The 22,675-nt window shown below is 37.2% G+C and overlaps 1 protein-coding gene across 19 annotated transcripts in view; it reads left to right on the top strand.

The window, feature by feature from the left end:
* Positions 1-22,675, top strand: part of LOC106870410 (uncharacterized) — a 58,947-nt gene that overhangs the window by 12,680 nt on the left and 23,592 nt on the right. For 4 of the 19 annotated variants that reach the window (XR_016238075.1, XR_016238072.1, XM_089340194.1 and 1 more), the window contains exon 2: positions 4,120-4,172. The exons of 8 other annotated variants lie outside the window; for them this stretch is intronic. The gene's annotated coding sequence lies outside the window, so the exon portion shown is untranslated. Of the gene's footprint in view, positions 1-4,119; positions 4,173-11,906; positions 11,930-14,128; positions 14,471-22,675 lie in introns of those variants that run through there. 7 more of the 19 variants (XR_016238076.1, XM_089340195.1, XR_016238074.1 and 4 more) reach the window with 5 other exon arrangements.

The raw sequence follows: 22,675 nt of genomic DNA, 5'->3' as shown, positions 1-22,675 counted from the left end.
GTTGGTGTGTTTACATCCCGTAACCTAGTGGTTTGGCAAAAGAGGCTGACTGAATAAGTACAAGGCTTAAAAAAAAAATTAGTGCTGTGGTCAATTCATTTGACTAAAAATTCTTCGAGTCAATGCCCCAGCGTGGCCGCAGTCGAATGACTAAAACAAGTAAAAAGATAAAAGATAAAATAAAAAAGGTAGTACACTTCTTGGTTGCTGAACACATACACATATAGTCAAAGGCATTCAACCATAACCGGCACATCTTTCTTTTTAACTATTTAGGAGTCCACTGCTATTTCTAGCAGCTTGAGCAATTATGTAAATGCTCGCTCATTAGCTCATGGTGATTGGTTGGTTGGTTGGAATTCAGTGTGAAAACTATATAGCTGTTTTTTTTTTCTTTGTTTTGTTTGTTTTTATCTGTGCCTTGTTTCAGCTTGTTCAGCTCAGTCATAAGTCAGATTCATGTGTACTTTAGTGTTATTGTACTCTCAATAGAGTGGAGGCGCAATGGCCCAGTGGTTAGGGTAGCGGTAAATGTTTACAGATAGGTTTTTTTGGAGGTGTATGTGCCAGGCAACTAATTTGATCTGAGACCATGTGTTGAAGCTAAAACGATTGCAGTATGGAAGATGCCTGTTAGCCATTCAGAAACACACATTGACTGTTGACTTCACTTAAAACATCTATTATTTGGTATCAGAATTGGAATTTCTTTAATAATTTAGGTGAATGTTTATAGATAAGGTTTTCAGAGCTGTACTTGCCAGGCAAGTTGTTTAACCTAAAACCGTGTGTTGAAACTAAAATGATAGTAGCATGGAAGATATATATTAGCCATTCAGAAACATAAAATCTGTTAACTTCACTTAGGTGTGTGGCTTAATGGTTAGAGGTATTTGGCTCACGATCATTAGGTCATGAGTTCGATTCCTGGCAGCGCATTATGTTCTTAAGCGAGACACTTTGCTGCAAAAATGAGTAGTACCTGTGTCATATTGAATTTCTGGTGCCGCTTAACTGGGACCCATGCCAGTGGCATGTAAAAAGTACCATTTGAACAGTGGGCCTCACAGAGGCAATGGTAAGTGACTGAGACCTTTGGTAATATGCCATGCATGAGAAGACCCATCAAGCCAAGTGAAATCACAATCATGGCCGATGCTGGTGGCACATAAACAGCACCCATTACACCCATGGAGTGGTTTTGCCAATACTCATCTAGGACTATGTCATCTAATTTGTGTCTTTTTATCTTTTTTAACAAAATAGTGGAATGTAAATTTAAGGGAGATTTGGCTACTATTTCTAACAATATGCACAACCCCAAAGAACTTCTCTTATTTACCTTGGTTTTGTCCTCAGAATAGTTTCCTGTGGCCTACTTCAGGACTTCTGTATCATTTAAACTCCACACAGCAAACATCTAGCTGAATCATCAGAAACTATTTATCGATTTATCCAGTGATAATTACCATTAATAATTTATTGATTATAATTGATAGATTAGCATTTCTTAAAATAAAAATATCGATTGATAGCTGATTGGCATTGCTGGCTTCAGGGAGCTGTACTTCAGTAGGATTTGAACTCAGCACTGCAATATCTACAAAATACAACAATGAGCAGTGCCTAATCATGGTACCTATACACGATCATTTGATCTCCTAGAGACAATAGCTAAATGTCCTTTAATTCATGCTCTACTGTCTTAAAAACACACACTCTCTCTCTCTCTCCCACACACTCAATAATGTGATCTAAGACAGTCTGAAAAGTATAACAGGATGGTCATAACTGGAATATTTTTTATCATAAACTTGTTTTGTTAAAACTGCCTGGGGCTAAAACACAATAATCTCTATAAATCTATTTATAAACGAGGGAACCTCTACTCAGCCTGCTAGAAATAACAGCTAATTCTCCCTCGAATCACACTTTACTCTTTCAAACAAAAGACATGCTAGATAATGTAATTCCAGAAATCCCTAAAGAAAAAAACAGTTTGGTCGTGGCTGGTAAGCCCTCTGATTATAGATTTTTTTTTTTTCTGCCAAGGTTGACCTAGAGCTGAACAAACAACTTGTTTTGTAGATAGGTGAACTGGGTCAACAAAAGTTAACGTAGCACATCTATGGATGGACATTGTGTGGTGAACATTTTATTAACCTATTTACAATACTCTTACTCATCACTAATTAATCTCTTTAATAGAGTTAAGTAATTAACATTACTGCTGTTCGACCCAGATTTTCCTTCTTCTCTGTTAACAAACTGAATTAGTTAAATCATATGTTTGCATGTGTGTATACACACATATTTTCGTGGAGTCATTCTCTTGCAGTTTTGTGTTTCACCTGCAAGTGTACAGGATCTTCAAGCATATCCCATGCACCCACAGGTGAAACTCAGAGTAGCAAGAGACTGACTCAGCCAAAATAAACTATATTATTAATGTCTACTTTGTTATTGAGTATTTTTTTCTTCCAACAGTTAATACTAAATGGATATGTGTGTGTGTATATATTATACATACTCTGTGAATAGTTTGTGGATTTTCAGCTAGAGTGGTGGCATGAAAAAGCTCCTCACTTTACAGTTTAGTGAATATCTGTTTCCTGAAATGGTGAATACCTGAAGAAGTGATTCGCATGTTAAACACCAGAGTTATATATATCTTAATTACACTTGTTACTATATATATATATATATATATATATATATATATATATATATATAAATTTACGAAGGTGTCATTAATTCTATTATTATCCAATATATATATACACACATATATATGTATAAATATATATATATATATATATATATATATATATATATGTCTTTTAGTCTTTTACTTGTTTCAGTCATTTGACTGCGGCCATGCTGGAACACCGCCTTTAGTCGAACAAATCGACCCCAGGACTTATTCTTTTGTAAGTGCAGTACTTACTCTATCGGTCACTTTTGCTGAACTGCTAAATTATGGGGATGTAAACACACCAACATCAGTTGACAGGCGATGGTGGACAAACACAGACAGACACACAAATACATACACACATACACATAAATGTACATATATATATATATACATACAATGGGCTTCTTTCAGTTTCTGTCTACCAGATCCACTCACAAGGCTTTGGTCGGCCCAAGGCTATAGGAGAAGACACTTGCCCAAGGTGCCACACAGTGGGACTGAACCCGGAACCATATGGTTGGGAAGCAAACTTCTTACCACAGAGCCACACCTGCACCTATATATATATATATATCTGTAAAGTGGCTGGTGTTAGGAAGGGCATCCTGCTGTAAAAACCATGCCAAAGTAGTAGTCAGTGGAGCGTGGCGCAGTCCTCTGACTTGCCAACTTATTATCAAACTATCCAGCATATACCAGCATGGAAGATGGACATTAAACGATGATGATGATTATATATATATTCTCACATACGCTTTCTCTTTCTCTCCATCTATCTATCTATCTATCTATCTATCTATCTATCTATTTATCCACACACACACACAACAGATACAGACATACATGTACAGATTTCTATTTATATAGTTAATTTCAATTTAAAAGAAAAATCTTCCCTAACGAAACATATGTAATAACAATCAATATAATTAATTAACAGCAGTTGAGAAAATACATTTGTCAACACACGAGCAAGCCATTCTCGTACCGTCCTATTTCACTTACATTTTTTTCTGATTACTGTTTATAGTGATCTATATTAGTCCTTTCTTCCTCCCTGGTCTGATACCTTCTAACATTTCAATGATTTTTTCCCATTGCTTATTGTATTCAATGTTTTATATGACCAATAAAACGTAGATACAGGCCTTGCTATTGTACCTTCCATTCTTCTTTCAAAGATGTTTGTCAGAATATACACACCTTTTGCTGTTCTTTTTCTTTCAACAAGTTCACCTTGTGATTCTTCTTTTTATCTTTTGTTACCTGTTTGAGTCACTGGACTGTAAACCCCCCCCCCCCCACCCCCCGGACACTGTGTTGAACAGTTTACTTCAGTTGAGGTCCCCCTGTGGCTTGTGGACCTTTCTGAATGGCATGCCTAACAAAAAAAAATGACCTTGAATTTTTTTTTTTATTAGTGCTGTTTCATGTGGCCTGCTTCTCAAAAAAGTTTAACTCCTACCTGGTTCAGGTGAGCAAATCAATCCCATTACTTATTTTTTAAAGCTAAGTACTTATTCTATCAGTCTCTTTTGCTAAACTGCTAGATTACAGAGATGTAAACAAACCAACACAAAGACACATGTGTACACCCACTATATATGTATGTGTGTGTGTGTGTGTGTGTGTGTGTGTGTGTGTGTGTGTGTGTGTGTGTATGTGTATGTATATATATATATATATATATATATATATATATATATATATCGTTTAACATCCGCTTTCCATGCTAGCATGGGTTTACTTCATTCAGTCATTTGACTGCGGCCATGCCGGGGCACTGCTTTTAGTAGAGCAAATCAACTGCAGGACTTATTCTTTGTAAGCCTAGTACTTATTCTATCAGTCTCTTTTGCTGAACTGCTAAGTTACAGGGACCTAAACACACCAACATCGGTTGTCAAGCAATGGTGGAGGGACAAACACAGACACACACAAATATATATATATATATATATATAAAATAATTTTTTCTTTTTTTTGCTGTAGTTTCAGCTCAGAGCTGCGGCCATGCTGATGCACTAGTAATAATAATAATAATAATAATAATAATAATAATAATAATCATAATAATCCTTTCTATGATAGGTACAAGGTATGAAATTTGGGGGAGGGAGATAGATGATTACATCAACCCCAGTGCTCAACTGGTACTTATTTTATTGACCTAGAAAAGATGGAAGGTAAAGTTGACCTTGGTGGAATTTGAACTCAGAACATAAGGACAGAAGAAATGCCAGTAAGTATTTAGCCCAGTGTGCTAATGATTCTGCCAGTTCACCACCTTACATAATAACAACAACAACAACAACAATGGTTACTAACTTGGGCACAAAACCAGCAGTTGTGAGAAAAGCAACAAGTCAATTACATCAAGCCCAGCATTTGACTTGACTTCATTTTATCCACCCTGAAAGAATGAAAGACATAGTTGGCAGGATTTGATCTGAGAATGTAAAGAGCTTGAACAAATACTATAAGGCATTTAGTTTGATGCTAGAACGATTCTCATTTGGCGAGAGAGGTTAATTAAATAAACAGGCTGGTACTTTATTTTATCGATCCAGGCACAGAGCCAGCAGTTTTGGGGAGAAGAGCCTAGTATCATCATCATTATCATCATCACCAGTAATTGACTATTACTTAATTTTATCGACCCTGGAAGAATTATTTCAAGTTGACTTTGGTGGGGTTTGAAATCAGAATGTTAAGGACTGTTGCTAAATACCATAGAAACAAATAGGATGTTTCTACAACAGCTGACCTTAAACTCTACATCAAAAGTAGCAGCAGACAATGAATATCAGTAAGCTTCACATTTTAATATGATTAACTTAATGTCTCTTCTGCTCGCTCCAGAGTTAACCTTTTTTCTCATTTGTCTTTTACGAAGCTGACATTCTGTTAATAACTACACAACTTCATGCAAATGTATATACATAAATGGATATGTCTGTGCACATAGAAGCATTGGGAAGTTCTAAAGTAATTCCAGCGATGTTGAATCAAACATTATTTTATCACTGACAAACAATGTGCAGTTTATCTGTGTGTATGTAATCTAGAGGATAAGAAGCTTTATTGCCTTTTAGAAATAAATTGCTGGATCAAATCCTGTCTCATCATCATCATCATCATTAGCATCTGTTGTCCATGCTGGCATGGGTTGGACAGTTTTACTAGGGCTGGTAAGCTGAAGGGCTGCACCAGACTCCAATTTGATTTGGTATGGTTTCTATGGCTGGATGTCCTTCCTAATGCCAACCACTCCACAGAGTGTTATGGGTGCTTTTACAGGCCAATGGCATGGATACCATTTGCACGACACCAGTATCTGTCACATGGCTTGATGGGTCTTCTTCTCAAGCACAGCATGCTGTCGAAGGTCTTGGTCATTAGTTGTTGCCTCCATGAGATCCAAACCTCGAAAGGTTCTTTTTATGTCTCACCGGCATGGGTACTAGTTGTGCAACACTGGCATCGGCATTGGCCACTTTGCTGGTGTCCACAAATATGACACCTATAGCAGATCAAAGATCAAATTGATTGTAACTTGTATTGAGAAGGTGCATGGTTTAGTGGTTATGGCATTGCACTCATGATTGTGAGATTGTGGTTTCAATTCCTGGACTGGGCAATGCATTATGTTCTCGAGCAAAACACTTCATTTCACATTGCTCTAGTCTGCTAAACCAGCAAAAATGAGTAATCTTGCAACAAACAGATGTTCTATCCAGGGTGGGTGGGTGGGATATATAGGCTATGGAATCCCAGAAACTGGGTTATATGCCTATCAAGAAGGACCTTTGAGTTTTTTTTTTTAATAGTCATATTATTCTTTGTTTCAAAGGCAGTGTATTTCAGCAGGAATATGGTAACAAAAAGGTTTAAAGGTTGGATGACAGAACCACCTTATAAGATTTAATGTTGTTAATTTGAGTTCAAAATCTGCTGGGACCAACATTGCTTTTTAACCTTTCGAAATCCTTTGGCAAATTTTGGCAAAAGGCCAGCAATTTGATGGGACGGTTCATGTCGATTACATCGACCCCTGTGTCCAACTAGTTCTTATTTTATCTTATTGACCCTGAAAGGATGCAAGGGAAAGTTGTCCTTGGCAGGATTTGAACTTAGAATGTAAAGAGTTGGAAGAAACCTTTGTAAATAAAAACACAGTGGTGTATTAGAGAAGATTGAAACGATAGATTTATCTCAGATCTTCTCTTATGAATTGTTTGGCTTTGTGCCGAAGCCTGAAATCAGTAGTTACGTTAATGTAAGCAATTAAACTAGTAAGTATTAAATACCTTCATTAGAAATATACTTATGGTATTAGACATATACTTATGTGGTGAAGAAAAGAAAGCATTAGTTAATGTTATCTTTTCTTCACCGCATAAGTATGCCTAACTAGCTATTTAATACTCTGCATATTAAATAGGCTAAGACTAGCTTAACTATTACGTTTTTCATACAGATGGCATCTCTGAGTAAATTACCTTTGGCAATCTATTTATTTTGTTTTGTTTTGTTAATTTTTTATTTTTTATTTTTTAAATCAGTATTTTAGTTGACGTAAGATCTATATTACTTAATTGCTTTGTTATTGAATAAACCATTATCTCACTTCAGCTGTTGCCAATGATCTTCTCGATTGATTTGAGAACAACAAATTAATGGGGAAAAAAAAAAAAAAATTCTTAAATCTTTCTTATCCCCCAACTAAAAAGAAAAAAAAAAAAAAAAGACAACTATTCACTGAAAATACAAAATATTTTGTGTAAGGCATTTAAATTACCACCATCATCATAATCATTTAATATCTAGTTTTCCAAGTTTGCATGGATCCAATAGGATTCTTTGAAGCAGATTTCCTACAGCTGGATGCTCTTTCTGTTGCTAACCCTCATTGGTTTCTAAGCAAAGTGATATTTCCCTATGGAAAACTGGAAACTACCACTTGTGATTTCAGTCGCTTGTATGCCATAGAAACCAGATAGCTAGCCATAAGTGTCCTAGGATTTAAGACAATTATTTCCAGGTATTGATGAGGTAACATTACTGTGTGTACCAGATGACAAAAATCTACAACTAGATTGTGTGTGTGTTTCGAAACGCCGGTGTTTTAATGATGGCAGCTGATGAAGGATATGTTCTCTATGTGGCCTGCTTGTTTTTTGTACCTTGTTTATCATTTTGTCCATGTAGATGAAGGTATGTACATACATGTACATATATATGCATATACTCATATATTGTTTATATATATATATGTATATGTTTGTGTCTGTGTTTGTACTAGGCTTACAAAGAATAAGTCCTGGGGTCGATTTCTTCGACTAAAGGCGGTGCTCCAGCATGGCCGCTGTCAAATGACTAAAACAAATAAAAGAATAAACGGAAAAAAAATCTAAAAGAATTTCTAAAGATGAGGTAAATAATATTAAAAACAAAAATCAAACAAAAATCTTAAGGTAGGATAGTTTGACTTATCTTAGTGGCAATGTGGTATCAATGTGGCTCTTACAATATAATCCAGATGTTCACATGGATTTAGGAGATAATCAGATATTTAATAGGGTGAGGATTAGGATATATAAAAGAGACACACAGTTGTTGTTGTTGTTTAACTTTAGCTTTAGTTTATCAGATTCATGATCAAAGATATTCCAGCCATGACCATCCCAACTTCCATTTCAGATATTGTGTATTTAGGACTACATTATCCAATCTAGACACTATTAATTTGACCCTAAGTGTAATTAGAGGGAAATTTGGTTGTTGTATCTAGGAGGTTAAACAATAATCCTGTCTACTAACGGCACAAGTCCTGAAATTTGGTGGGGAGGGGACTAGTCGATTACATTGACCCCAGTGTTTCACTGGTACTTAACTTATTGACCTTTTAAAGGTTTAATTTAAGACAGATTCAACTGCTATTTCTAACAGGTTGAGTAACTACATAAAGGCTCTTTTGTAGCTTTAATTTGTTGGCATAATATATCTAGGACAAATTTATTGAATGTGTTATCTTTTTAAAGGTCTAATCTGAGGCAGATTTTGCTGGTATTTCTAACAGGTTGAGTAGCAACATAAAGGCTCTTTCCTTAATTTCAACATGTTGGCATAATATATCTGAGACTAATTTATCCAATGTGTTACTTTTTAAAGGCCTAATCTAAGGCAGATTTTGCTGCTATTTCTAACAGGCTGAGTGACCACATGGAGGCTCTTTTATTAACTTCAACTTGTGCTGTTTGCTTTATGCAGATAGTAACATTTATAGGTAATATACTTCTGTTTAGTTGTATTGACTTGCATTGTTTCGTCGGTTGGTTTTTACAGTGATTCAATGCTATTGAGAGAACTGCAGCTGGTGAGGTTAGTAGAGTGGTGGTGGTGGTGGTAGAGATTTACAGAGCGGTCATCTTAGTAAGGTGGTAGTAGAGGTTTTACTGACTGGCCAACTCAATAGGATAGTGGAGAGTGGTCTACATTCATACCATGACATCACCACCACCACCACCACCACCTACAGCACTATTGACACTACCATTTCCACTACCACAACCACAACCATCACTTCTACTACTACTACTACTACTACTGCCACGACAAAAAAAAAACAGGGTACTACAGACAATGATCAATATCTGGTATCACGGGATGGACACACTGCAACAATGGTTCTCAACCATTTTTTTGCCTATCGACCCTTATGATTCCTATTTTACTCAACTGGACCCTATTAAGCATTTGTTTGCTTCTCAACCACATGGTCCTGGGTTCAGTCCCACTTGTTTCAGTCATTGAACTATGGTCATACTGGGGTACTACCATGAAGGATTTAGTTGAAGAAATTACTCCCAGCATTTATTTTCTAAGTTCAGTACTTATTCTATTGGTCTCTTGTACTGAACTACTAAGTTACAGGGACATGAGCAAACAAACATTGGTTGTCAAGCAGTGGGGGAAGGGACAAATACAAAGGCATACAATAGATACATACATACATATATATATATATATATATATATATATATATATATATATATATATATATCATATAGTATAATATATCCATTATGGCTGATCTTACCAATTGGTTTTGCACAAGGGGCTCAACAGAATGTTAGGTAACAGTCCAGTTATGTAACCCTGCACTCTTCAGAGATGGTAGTTATGGAATGAAATATGGTGCTCTCACAGTTTCCGTCTACCGAATTCTCTCACAAGGCATTGGCCAACCTGGGGTTATATAGAAACACTTACCGAAGGTACCACGCAGCGGGACTGAACCTGAAACCACATGACTGCAAAGTGAGCTTCTGAAAAAGAGAACATTTTCAACAATGCTGCTCTAGGTACACTTCACCTTAACAGATAGGATGGTTAACAGCGGAAACACCTTTGGTGATAGGCTTACTGGATCAGGGCTGATCTGGGACCAAGCAACATCATCACCACTACTACTGCAAACATTAATCCTCTGAAGACCTTTGATCTTTTAAGCCTATTGGATCAGGGCTGATCTAGGACTAAACAATACTTAATCTTCATCATGGTTCTTACCCATCCTTCTCTACTCAATAACACAGATTTGGTATCTTTTGTCTTTCAGTCATTTGACTGTGGCCATGCTAGGGTTTTAGTCGAACAAATCAACCCTGGTACTTCTCGTGCCAAACTACTAAGCTACATGGATGTAAACAAACCAGCACCAGTTGACAACTGGTGACGGGGAACAAACACAAAGACATGCACCCACATCTTTTGCTTTTACCATTCTTTTTACTTGTTTCAGTCTTCAGGGTACGACCATGCTGGGGCACCACTTTGAAAAGTTCATCATCATAATCATTATTTAATGTCCATTGTCCATGCTGGCATGGGTTGGACAGTTTCCATGCTGGAAGGCTGCGCCAGACTCCAGTCTGATTTGGCATGGTTGTCTACGGATGGATGCCCTTCCTAATGCCAACCACTCTGAGAGTGCAATGGTTGCTTTCACATGCTGCTGGCACAGGTGCCATTTGCGTGACTCCAGGGTGTTTTTATGTGCCACCAGCATGACACTGGTATCTGCCACAACTGCGATTTTGCTCAGCTTGATGGGTCTTCTTCTCAAGCACAACATAATGCCAAAAGTGTCAGACATTGCTTCCTTGAGGCCTAACGCTCGAAAGGAACTCAACCTCTTTGCCTCCATGAGGCTCTGGCCCAAGTACTTATTTTGAATCCTGGTATTTATTCTATCAGTCTCTTTTTGCCAAACCACTCAGTTACAGAGATGTAAACAAACCAACATGAGTTGTCAAGCAGTAGTGAGAGACTTACAAGGCTTTGGTCGGCCCTGGAGCTGTAGTATCAACATTTACCGAAGGTGCCATGCAGTGGGACTGAACTCAGAACCATGTGGTCGGGAAGCAGACTTCTTATTTCTTTATTGCCCACAAGGGGGCTAAACATAGAAGGGACAAACAAGGACAGACAAAGGGATTAAGTCGATCACATCGACACCAGTGCGTAACTGGTACTTAATTTATCGACCCTGAAAGGCTGAAAGGCAAAGTCGACCTCGGCGGAATTTGAACTCAGAACGTAAAGACAGCTGAAATACCACTAAGCATTTCGCCCGGTGTGCTAACGTTTCTGCCAGCTCACCGCCTTACCACTTCTTACCACATAGCCACACTTGCTCCTATCCTAATCAAATTATTTACATAATTCATTGTTGCTGTTGTTATAAACACACTCTCAAGTATTACGAAGCTTTTTCTTCAACTTAACGTTTAAATTTTTGTTTTTATGAAATATAATTATCAGTTTGGGCTAAGACAGTATTTTTCCACACCATAACCTCACCCCCACCACTATACACTTGTTACTAACTGCTACCTCCTCTCTGTTCTATTAACTACTACTCAGTCACTTGCTCCACACCTTCTCTACCTCTTTCACCTTATTACCACAACATAACGCCCCCCCCCCCCCCGCACTTTACAGTTAGTCATTAACATCCTACTCCCCTCTTCATCATCAGTTTCTTCTTCTTCTTTGCCTTTATTACCACATAAATAAAGTAGCTCCCTCCTTAAGGCTATTTTTAGGTTCTACCCCCCCCCCCCCAGCTCCCTATCTCCTATGCAACTCTTTTTTTTATCCTAAATCCCTTCTTATTTCCTTATTTTTATTTGCAGCCATTCAAAAGTGGTCAGATGGTCACATGTAAGTCATGGATAATAGTTTTTATCTCCAGGCTATAAATGTACCGAAAACAATTTTCTAACACCACCACCACCACCACCACCACCACCGCTACCATCACCACTACTTCCAATATTATTTCTACCTCTACTCTCTTGCTATCATCGTCACTACAGCCACCACTAACTTTACCTCCACCGCCATCAGCATCACCACCACCACCAACACTACTGCACTATGCTGTCTTTCTTGTTTTTAGTATAAAGTGCAGATCACCTTATAAACCCTTATTTGAGGTTTATTTAGTGTATAAATAAATGACTACGTCACAACATTTCAGGTAAATGTTCACCGAGTCCTTTATCTGTAACTGTCTTTTATCTTTTACTGGTTTCAGTCATTGGATTGCAGCCATTCTGGGACACCATCTTGAAGTGTTTTTTTTCAAACAAATTGATTCCCTTGCTTAACTTTTAAAGCCTCGTAATTTATTCTATCAGTCTCTTTTGCTGAACTAGTAAGTTATGGGGATGGAAACAAACCAACACCTGCTATCTCCACTTCTTGAAAACTGGTGTTGGTTTGCTTATATCCCCATAACTTAGCCAAAAGAATGAACAGAACAAGTACCAGATGTTAAAAAAAAAAAAAAAAGGTACTAGGAAAGATTTCTTCAACTAAACACTTCAAGGAGGTGCTCCTGCATGGCCACAGTCCGACGACTGAATCGAATAAAAGAATATAGTTGCATTTTTATAAAACCTAGACTACATAAACAACCATGTCAAGGATATATTTATATATTTATCCAACCATTTCTTCCATTAGGCATGTCTCGTCTATTCAAAGATGACATAAATTCCACCTCCCTTTTCTCAACAAGTTTTACTACAAAAAATCTGCAGTGATCAAAGTTTAAAATTTTTTATCAGCATTTTTAACATTATTCTTCACTGTAAGGAGCTTTTATTATAAAACCTGTTTTTTTTTCTTTTTATTTCTGTGGGTAATTTATTTCTTCCACCCATCCTAGAATGTATTTACAACACTAAAGGTGGTATAGGAGTGGCTGTGTGGTAAGTAGCTTGCTTACCAACCACATGGTTCTGGGTTCAGTCCCACTGCGTGGCACCTTGGGCAAGTGTTCTTCTACTATAGCCTCGGGCCGACCAAAGCCTTGTGAGTGGATTTGGTAGATGGAAACTGAAAGAAGCCTGTCGTATATATGTATACATATATATGTATGTGTGTGTATATGTTTCTGTGTCTGTATTTGTCGCCCCCAACTTCGCTTGACAACTGATGCTGGTGTGTTTATGTCCCCGTAACTTAGTGGTTCAGCAAAAAGAGACCAATAGAATAAGTACTAGGCTTACAAAGAATAAGTCCTGGGGTCGATTTGCTCGACTAAAGGCGGTGCTCCAGCATGGCCGCAGTCAAATGACTGAAAACAAGTAAAAGAGTAAAAGAGTAAACAAAAAAAAAAAACTTGGTATAATTTGGTCCTCTGTTCTCTGCATGTAGCATTAACACAGGATGGTCGTGGACGGAATAGCTTTGTTCATAGGCCTGGGGCTAAACAACAACAGTTAGACCAGTTGTTCTCAACTGGGGTCCACATGACCCTTGGGGGGGGGGGGTCCATATAAGATTTAATTGTTAAAAATTATGTGCAATAAACCAGGTGTGGCTGTGTGGTATGAAGCTTGCTTCCCAACCTCATGGCTCTGAGTTCAATCCCACTGCATGGTACTTTGGGCAAGTGTCTTTTTTCTATAGCCTTGGGCTAACTAAAGCCTTGTGAGTGAATTTGTTAGATGTAAACTGAAAGAAGCCCATCATGTGTGTGTGTCCTTTTGTCTCCCCACAATTGCTTGACAACCAGTGTTGGTGTGTTTGAGTCCCTGTAACTTAGCAGTTCGCCAAAAGAGACTGATAGAATAAGTACCAGGCTTTAAAAAAATAAGTACTGGAGTCAATTCATTTGACTAAAAATTGAAGGCTATGCCCCAGCATGGCCACAGTCTAATGACTGAAACAAGTTAAGAGAAAAAAAAAAAAAGAATATATCTACAATACACAAAATATTTTAGCAATATTTTTTTTTTAACAATTCTTAATAATATTTAATTGTAAAAATATAATGGGATTTTTACAAACAATTAAATGGCTATGGGGGGATCCAGTAGATTAAAACAGATACCAAACAGGTTCATAAACAAAAAGTGTTTGCAAACCATTGGACTAGACCAGCTTCCATTTGCTAGTACAGGTCATAGTTGTATGTGGTGAACACAGCATTCTTCTCACCATATCCTGTTACTGAATGTAGGACAATCATCTATTGGCTTGTATATGTCACATGTGAATGCAGTGGCTCCAGTTCAAGTCATTGTATCAAATTAGACTACCTCAGTTCAACAAGGCAGGAGGCCTAAATCTAGCTTGCTTCAATTAACCCACCTGTTGGGAAATTGCATCAGACTTTTCTCAAGTCACCTGTAAGTTATCATTTCATCTCTTTCTGATGAAGGGCTCCACCCATATTTCCTCTTTCTCATGGTAAAATAATTTATTCCACTTTGCAAATTTTTTTGTTCTAATCATTTATTGACATGTGATTTTCTTACATTCTGCTGTTCAGCTAAATCAGGGATTCTCAACCATTTTATATCTATGGACCCCTTTGATTACTATTTTATTCTGGTAGACCCTCAAAACTTCTTTCAAAATTCCTATTTTGTTTTTCTCATATTAACTTGTGTAGGTTGAACTTTGTAAAAATGTGAGAGAAAGAAGCCTAGCTGTTTTTTTTACAATACATACCAATGAATACATCTAAAACAAACTGCTTTTTCAAGAGCCCTTAAAATACCTGTTTTGTTGCTTGAACCCCACAAAATCTTATATAGACCCTCAGAGGCTATATGGACCCCAGTTGAGAACCAATGAGCTAAATCATCTGTGAAGGGCTTACATCTTAGGATAATAACTGGAGCTAAAACCCTCACCTTGTAGACTATTGTAGCTTGGAAAAGGGTCAACCTCGTGTATCTTTTACTTGTTTCTGTCATTTGATTGCAACCATGTTGGGGCACCACCTTGAGGGGTTTAGTCAAAGAAATCAACCCCAGTTTGTTCCCCAACCAACACTTGACAACCAGTGTTGGTTTGTTTATGTCCCCATAACATACATAGTGTTTCGGCAAAGGAGACTGATAAAATAAGAGTGCCAAACTTCGAAAAATTAGTACTGGGGTTGCTTCATTCGGCTAAAACCCCTTCAAAGCAAGTGCCCCAGAATGGCTGCAGTCCAGTGACTGAAACAGGTAAAAGATAAGAGCTAGTGCGGTCGGGGCATGCCAACGTTATTAAGCAGTTTACTTTCAAACCACATAGTTTCCTGCTCGTCCCTACTATGCAGCACCTCTGTATCACCGAACCAAAGAAAACAATCGCGTGTGTGTGTATTTGTGTGTTTGTTTACATCTCACTCGCTTCTACAAAAGTTGCAACGTCAGTGTAGCTATAAACAGGCGTGTGTATTTTCTGCTATGATTTGATAAGCAGTGCTAAGTTTTACACTTCTGTAAATAATAATAATAATGATATTTAATGAGCTTAAAGCTTATAAGCAATCACTGTATTGGCTAAAGAAAATAGTCAATAACAACAACAAACAATGAAACTGTTTGTTGTTATTGTTGGTGTCAGTGGTCAGTGGTCATGGGTCATGTTTGTTAGTGGTGGTTGTAGTAGTGGCAGTGGCAGCAGTGGTGATGTTGGTGGTGGTTAAACACAGGGCACAAAGAACTGGCACATATATATCTCTCTTTCTTCTATAGGCACAAGGCCTGGAATTTGGAGGGAGGTAAGAGGTGGGGGGGGGGCCTAGTTGATTATATCAACCCCAGTACCCAGCTGTACTTATTTTAATCAACCTTGAAATGTTGAAAGGCAAAGTTGACCTCGGTGGAATTTGAACTCAGACTGTAAAGACAAACAAAAGGCCACTACACATTTCGTTTGTATGCCACAAGGCAGCTTATCTTATAATGGCTTCACCAATTTGCTACTTCTTAATCCTTTAGCATTCAAATGACTCTGTCAAATGCAATGCTTATTTATTCACATTGTCTCTGAATAATCATACTTTATCTTTGAGCTTTGAGACTTCAGTGATGTTAATTGTTTATTTTTAGAATGACATTGTAGGACAGGTGTGAGAAACCAGATCTAGCCAATTTAAACATAAAACAGTTAGAATATTTGAGCTGGATATGGTTGGTTTAAATCAGTGGTTCTCAACCAGGGTTCACATAAGATTTTGTTCTTGAAATTTATCTGCAATAAATTGGTTATACTTCTACGAAACACAAAATATTTTATCAATTCCTTTTATACAATTCCTGCTAATATTTAATAATCCTTTCTACTATATGCACAAGGCCTGAAATTTTGGGGGAGGTGACCAGTTGATCACATTGACCCCAGTGTGTAACTGGAACTTAATTTATTGACCCTAAAAGGATGAAAGGCAAAGTCGACTCTGGCAGCATTTGAACTCAGAACATGAAGGGCAGACAGAAGCATTTTGCCTGGTGTGCTAACGGTTCTGCCAGCTCGGCGCCTTAATAATATCTTCTAATATAATAATGGGCGTAATGTTTTTATATATGTGTGTATGTATTTGGTTGGGTCAAGACTATAGTAGAAGACACTTGCCCAAGGTGCCACACAGTAGGACTGAACCCAGAACCATGTGGCTAGTTTGCAACCACATGGTTGCTTACCAACCACCATATATATATATATATATATATATATATATATGGCGTTAGGAAGGGCATCCAGCTGTAGAAACTCTGCCAAATTTAGATTGGAGCCTGGTGTTGCCATCAGGTTCCACCAGTCCTCAGTCAAGTCGTCCAACCCATGCTAGCATGGAAAGCAGACGTTAAACGATGATGATGATGATGATGATGATGATATATACACACACACACACACACACACACACACACACACATATATATATATATATATATATATATATAAATATAAGGAGAAGCATATTAAAAGGGATCTGTGAGCAAACTCATTTAAATAAAAGGGGTCCTTGGTAGTAAAAAAGTTGGAAACCACTGATTTATGTGATTGATAATCCTGCTAGAAATAGCAGCCAAATCTTCCTCAACTGCATCCTAACCCCTTAAAAGAGAAAACAGTGGTGGTCGAAACATATCAGATAATGTAGTTTTAAGGCCTTGAATTTCTTTTTGATCAGGGATCTACTTAGGAGCTGACATGAAAATAAACAACATAGAAACCTGTTCTGAAATAATTTAATAAATTTTGTGTCATTTCTTTGTATGTCGACTTTATCACTCACCACACTCCTCATTTTGAAAAGGAGTGTATTTATTGTTGTTGAACACGAAGTAACTTTTATTTTTCACAAAAGAAGTTTTAAGAAAGAAACCTGATGTTCATTTAATTGTCGATGAGTGTCAGCCAGTGATTGGGTTCCTTCAAGGAGGAAGGTGGTTGCAGGAGATGGTGATGGTGGTGGTGGTGGTGGGTAGTACCTATAGTTTCTATCAAAAACTATTTCAGCTGACCCAGTTTGTTTTTTTTCTTATCCACTTCATAAGAAAGTTATAAATTCCTGTCATTCTTCTTTTTACTGATGGCAAAGAAGTAAACAAATCTATTTGTTGTTGTTGCTGTTTAACCACAGGTCAGTTATAACCCAGTCGATTTATGATTAACCCTTTAGTGTTTGCATTATTCTGCCAAAATTAATGCTTTTTCATCCACATTCTTTTGAACCAATCATGCATTATCTTGTAGCTATGAGATTTTGATGAGGTAGCTGCTAATTTTTAAAACAATGTTGTAGGGTTGGTGTGAGAGACCAGATCTGGCCAGTTTGAACACAAAACAGGCAGAATACTTTTGGCCGGATATGGCCGGTTTAAATGCTAAAGGGTTAAAGATGTTCTAAACATAGCCATCCTATATTTCTGACTGAGGAAGACGTGAAGATTGGTCCCAGGAAACAGACTCTAAGGAAGGACATTGCTGTATATGATAATGTATGAGATGGTTAGCCCACATAGGGCTGGTTTTCTTGTTTCTCTGGCATGTATAGCCCTTCCTGGAAGGGATGCCGGTCTGTCACAAGATTACTCTTTTTTGCCAACTGAGTGGACTGGAGCAATGTGAAATGAGTTGCTATTTTCTTTTTGTTTTTGCTAAAAAACACAACACATTGCCTGACCCAGGAATCAAAACCACACTCCTATGATCATGAGTCCAACACTCTAACCACTAAGCCATGTGCCTCCATGTATTAGATGCATTTCTTTTGTTCTTAAATATAACAAAAAATCACCATGCATCTAATGCAACTGTATTTCGAATAGGATATCAAATGTATGAGGTATATGGTGAAACATTAAATTTATCAGGGGGGGGGGGGGTCCATAAAAAATTAGGGATTTGCCTTATGTGAGAGCAAGTCTTATACACTGGCAAATACATTACAAGTGGTTACAACAAATGGTGTGGAGCAGTGCTGAATAAGACCCATCCAACCCATTCCTGCATGGTACCAGTTGATGTAATCAAATTACTCACTCTCTCTAACTTGCTGGCTTTGTGCCAAAATCTGAAACCAATATAAAGGTACCGCCTTGTCACAAACTGCACCAGGCTAATTCCAAACGATCATGTTAAGGGTATACTTGTCCATAAATGCTCATGGAGTATTCATCATATACTAATTCAGATGAATGGGTAAGTCAGTTGATCAGACAACTGAAAATTCATAATGAAACTAACAGAGATCAATTTATTTATCTTTATGCCAACATGGTGTGAGAGCCAGTACATTCAAACAGGAATGTCCATTTTGTTTTTCATATCTTTGGTGAACAATGAAATACATATCGGACTATTGTGGTATATGTAATTGACTAAAACTATTCAAGGTGATGCCTCAACATGGCCACAATCCAATGACTCAAAACCAGTAAAACAAGTGTTTACTAGATATACATGCTACGTAGAAAGCTCTGTACTGAAAATAATGGCCAAATTTCCTGTAAATCAGGGGTCCCCAATCAACAGGCTACAAACCAGTACCTGACCCTGTATCATTTGACACTAGGTTGCACAGGAAGAATAAATTTTTTAATTCTGTTTCTATTTTATTGACTATTGCAATCTGAAGAGTGTTATTACATTATAAATGTCGTGAATATATGTAATTTATATGCATTATATATTATGCACTTTGTTGCGTTTTGTTATGCACCTGGTTGCCCCAGTCCATAGAAAAATTGTCTGGCATCAAACCAGTCCATGGTACAAAACAGGTTCATGAGTTGCTGATTAAAAAAAAATCTTTTTTAATGGAAGAACATATTTATGGTCCCTGATTCACTGAAAATAATGAGTTGTTCATAGCTTGAATGTCTTTTGACGATAAGTTACATTGATTAGAGCTGATTTTTGGTTGAAGACCCATCAAGCCAAGTGAAATCATAGTTGTGACAGATGCTGGCGTCATGCAACTGGCACCTGTGCCGGTGGCAAGCAAAAGCACCCATTACACTCTTAGAGTGTTTGGTGTTAGGAAGCTGGAGAAACCATGCCAAATGAGACTGGAGTCTGGTGCAGCCCCTCAGCTTATCAGCCCTGGTCAAACCGTCCAACCCATGCCAGCAGAGACAATGGACATTACATGAAGATGATGATGATGATGAATAACACCATTATCACTATTTAGGATAGAAAGTAATTCCTAGGTAGTGAGTTAGCAGTGAGCTAGAAAAGCTCATAGATTGTGGCCTTCATTTTGGCTCTCTGCATTCTGAACTCAAATCTTACTGAAGTCAGCTTTGCTTTTCATCTGTCTTTATTTGATAAAATGCAGTATTTTCTGGCATACAAGCTGAATTTTTCAGACTAAGCTAAAAGGTAGGTCGACTTATACACCAAGCTGACTTCGGAGGACCTAAAATTCCAAAATGCAGCAAAAATTTGAAAAGACTGTGACTCACTAGTGTAGCTAGAGTGAGTGCCACTCAGGGCAGCCCTTCTATTTGCCGGCCCCGGTCTCCACAAAAAAACACATATTGCCTACAACAGGATGGAAAGTGCTTACCCAGTTTCTGTCTACCAAATTTCAGGCAACACTTGTCCAAGATGCTGTATGGTGGGAGTGAACATGAAACAATGTTGCAAAGTGAATTACTTAACCACACAGTCACGCCGGACGACCATGTGATATAGCAACCTACTTTATAACTTCCTAACATTTAACTTACAAGCTATTCACTATCCTTCACACACCCTTATTACCATTTCTGCCTGTATACTCCTCTTATACTTCTGTGAAGCTACATATGTTAAAACATGGTATTGTTACATTTCTAAAGTTCTACATTCTTGAAATTCTTAAGTCACACATCTAATATACGGAGCTCAAATAATCTATTAGTATATAACTATACTGGATGTAATTACGTATGATACAGATATAATTTTAGATAACCATAATGTATATCATTTTTGTGTTGCATGATCATACTGTATATGAGCTTATATCATCAAATTGTATATCTTATCTATGACTCCACTATCACTTTTCGTATGTGTATTTCGTGTGCAAGATTCTTGATGTGGATACGTGTGTTGAAAGAAATACAATTAAATCTTGGAAGAGGCATTATGCCGGTAATAAACACACACACTGGTTCAGTCCTTTATTAATTGGAAGTGGAGAGACAAGTTACTGAAGAGATTGCAAGAGTGCAATGAAATGATTTAACAAAAAACTATATACTGTTTATAAATTAATAAAGGACTGAACCAGTGCGTGTGTTTATTACCGGCATAATGCCTCTCCCAAGGTTTAATTGTGTCCACTATCACTATAATAATGAACATAGTGTATGCGGTGATCAGGTGCATCACAACTCATTGGAAAAAGTAACCAAAACTGCTGAACAGTTCGTAGAATATGCACAGGAAGTGAACAGTGAATAAGTCTTTAAAAGACAAAAAAAAAAAAAAAGAGAAAGAAATGGGGGTGGGGTGCATCAGGTGAATTTCAGGAAGCATGGAAGTTTTGAAGGATGTTGTGTCTTGACAGCTAACAACTAATGCAGGTAGTTTATTCTGTGCTTTCTGAGCATGTAAAAATGTTTCCGAGAATCTTGGGTGTTGTGTTGTTTTTTGATTTTGTGAGTATGTCTATGAGTGTTAGACATATGGAATTCAAAAAGGAGACAAAGGTTCTTGTTGGAAAGATGGTGGATAATCTTATGGGTGTCTGCCAAATCAGTTGCCAGATGTCAGAGCTTTAGTGTGTCCATGCCCAGCGAAACAAAATGTCCAGTGTATGGTAGATGTCTGACGATGGGTATTCATCTGGTTGCATGTTTCTGAACAGTTTCCTGGAAACAGTGGTTCCAGACTGGTAATGCAAACTCTAAGTGTGGACATACCATAGTCATAAATAGCTGGAGAGTGGCTGACAAAGGTCTTACAGAGTGGTGCTAATGCATCCTCAGCCTTCTTGACAATCTTAGAGATATGGTTTGTACAATGCAAACTGATGTTGACAATAACAATATACAATCCTCGTATATTATATGATTATGCACAATTGTAAAGGACTCTGCCATATACAGTTGTAGCTGATGCTACTATACACTGTCATATATATATGATCATACTATACACATTCATTATTTGATCATATATCATACACTGCAGTATGTGAGAGCATGTAAGCTGTCCATAACTACCATCTCTGATGAGCACAGGGTTACATAATTGGGCTGTTATCTAACACTCCAGTGAACCCCTAGTGCAAAACTGATTGATAAGATCAGCTGTAATGGATATATAATACTGTATACATTGATTAATATATATATATATATATATATATATATATATATATATATATATATATAATGCATTGGTCCTCATCCGATCACTGAATTTAAGCAATCTCAAGCCTAGTTAGTACTAAGAAGGGTGACTGCATGGGAAACCTAGGTACTGTACATCTCACACTTTTCACTAGATGTGCTCCAGTATGGCCACAGCCTTAGGGCTGAAACATAAATATATATATATATATATATATATATATATAGTTGTCTAATAATTCAGAAGTCAGAAAAAGTAGGCACTTGTATATTTGTCGATAGAGTGAGTATAATAATCAAAGCATGAAGTATCACGGATCCATTACAGTCAATCTTATCAGTTGCTTTTATACCAGATATTAGGGTAGCTACCTAGTACATACGACACTTACACACCTTCAATAATAGAGAACAATCACCATATTGTTTTTCAAACCAGCCATCCCTGAAGAGCATATATATTAGACCACCACCCTGTTATCTAATATCCAATGTATACTTGGATTATGACATATATATATATATATATATATATATATATTTATATATACATATATTCTCCACTCCTACTATGTTTGCTACACATTCTGATTGAATCTTCCATGTGTTAACATGTACCTCACTGCAACAATGTAAACTTTCATTTAATCAAGGTGTCCTTGGCCTGAAGACTAACCTGCAGTATACACCTTGCTTGAAACATATGTAGGCTGGATCTTATCTACTCCATTCCTTAACTCTTGTATGTGTGTATGTATATATATATATATATATATATATTATCATAATCACCATCCTTTAATGTCCATTGTCCATG

The sequence above is a fragment of the Octopus bimaculoides genome, chromosome 23 (genome assembly GCF_046866305.1).
Source record: "Octopus bimaculoides isolate indiv1 chromosome 23, ASM4686630v1, whole genome shotgun sequence".
Lineage (NCBI taxonomy): Eukaryota > Metazoa > Mollusca > Cephalopoda > Octopoda > Octopodidae > Octopus > Octopus bimaculoides.
Note: the sequence above shows the minus strand (reverse complement) of the source record. Positions and strands in the feature narration are given on the sequence as shown.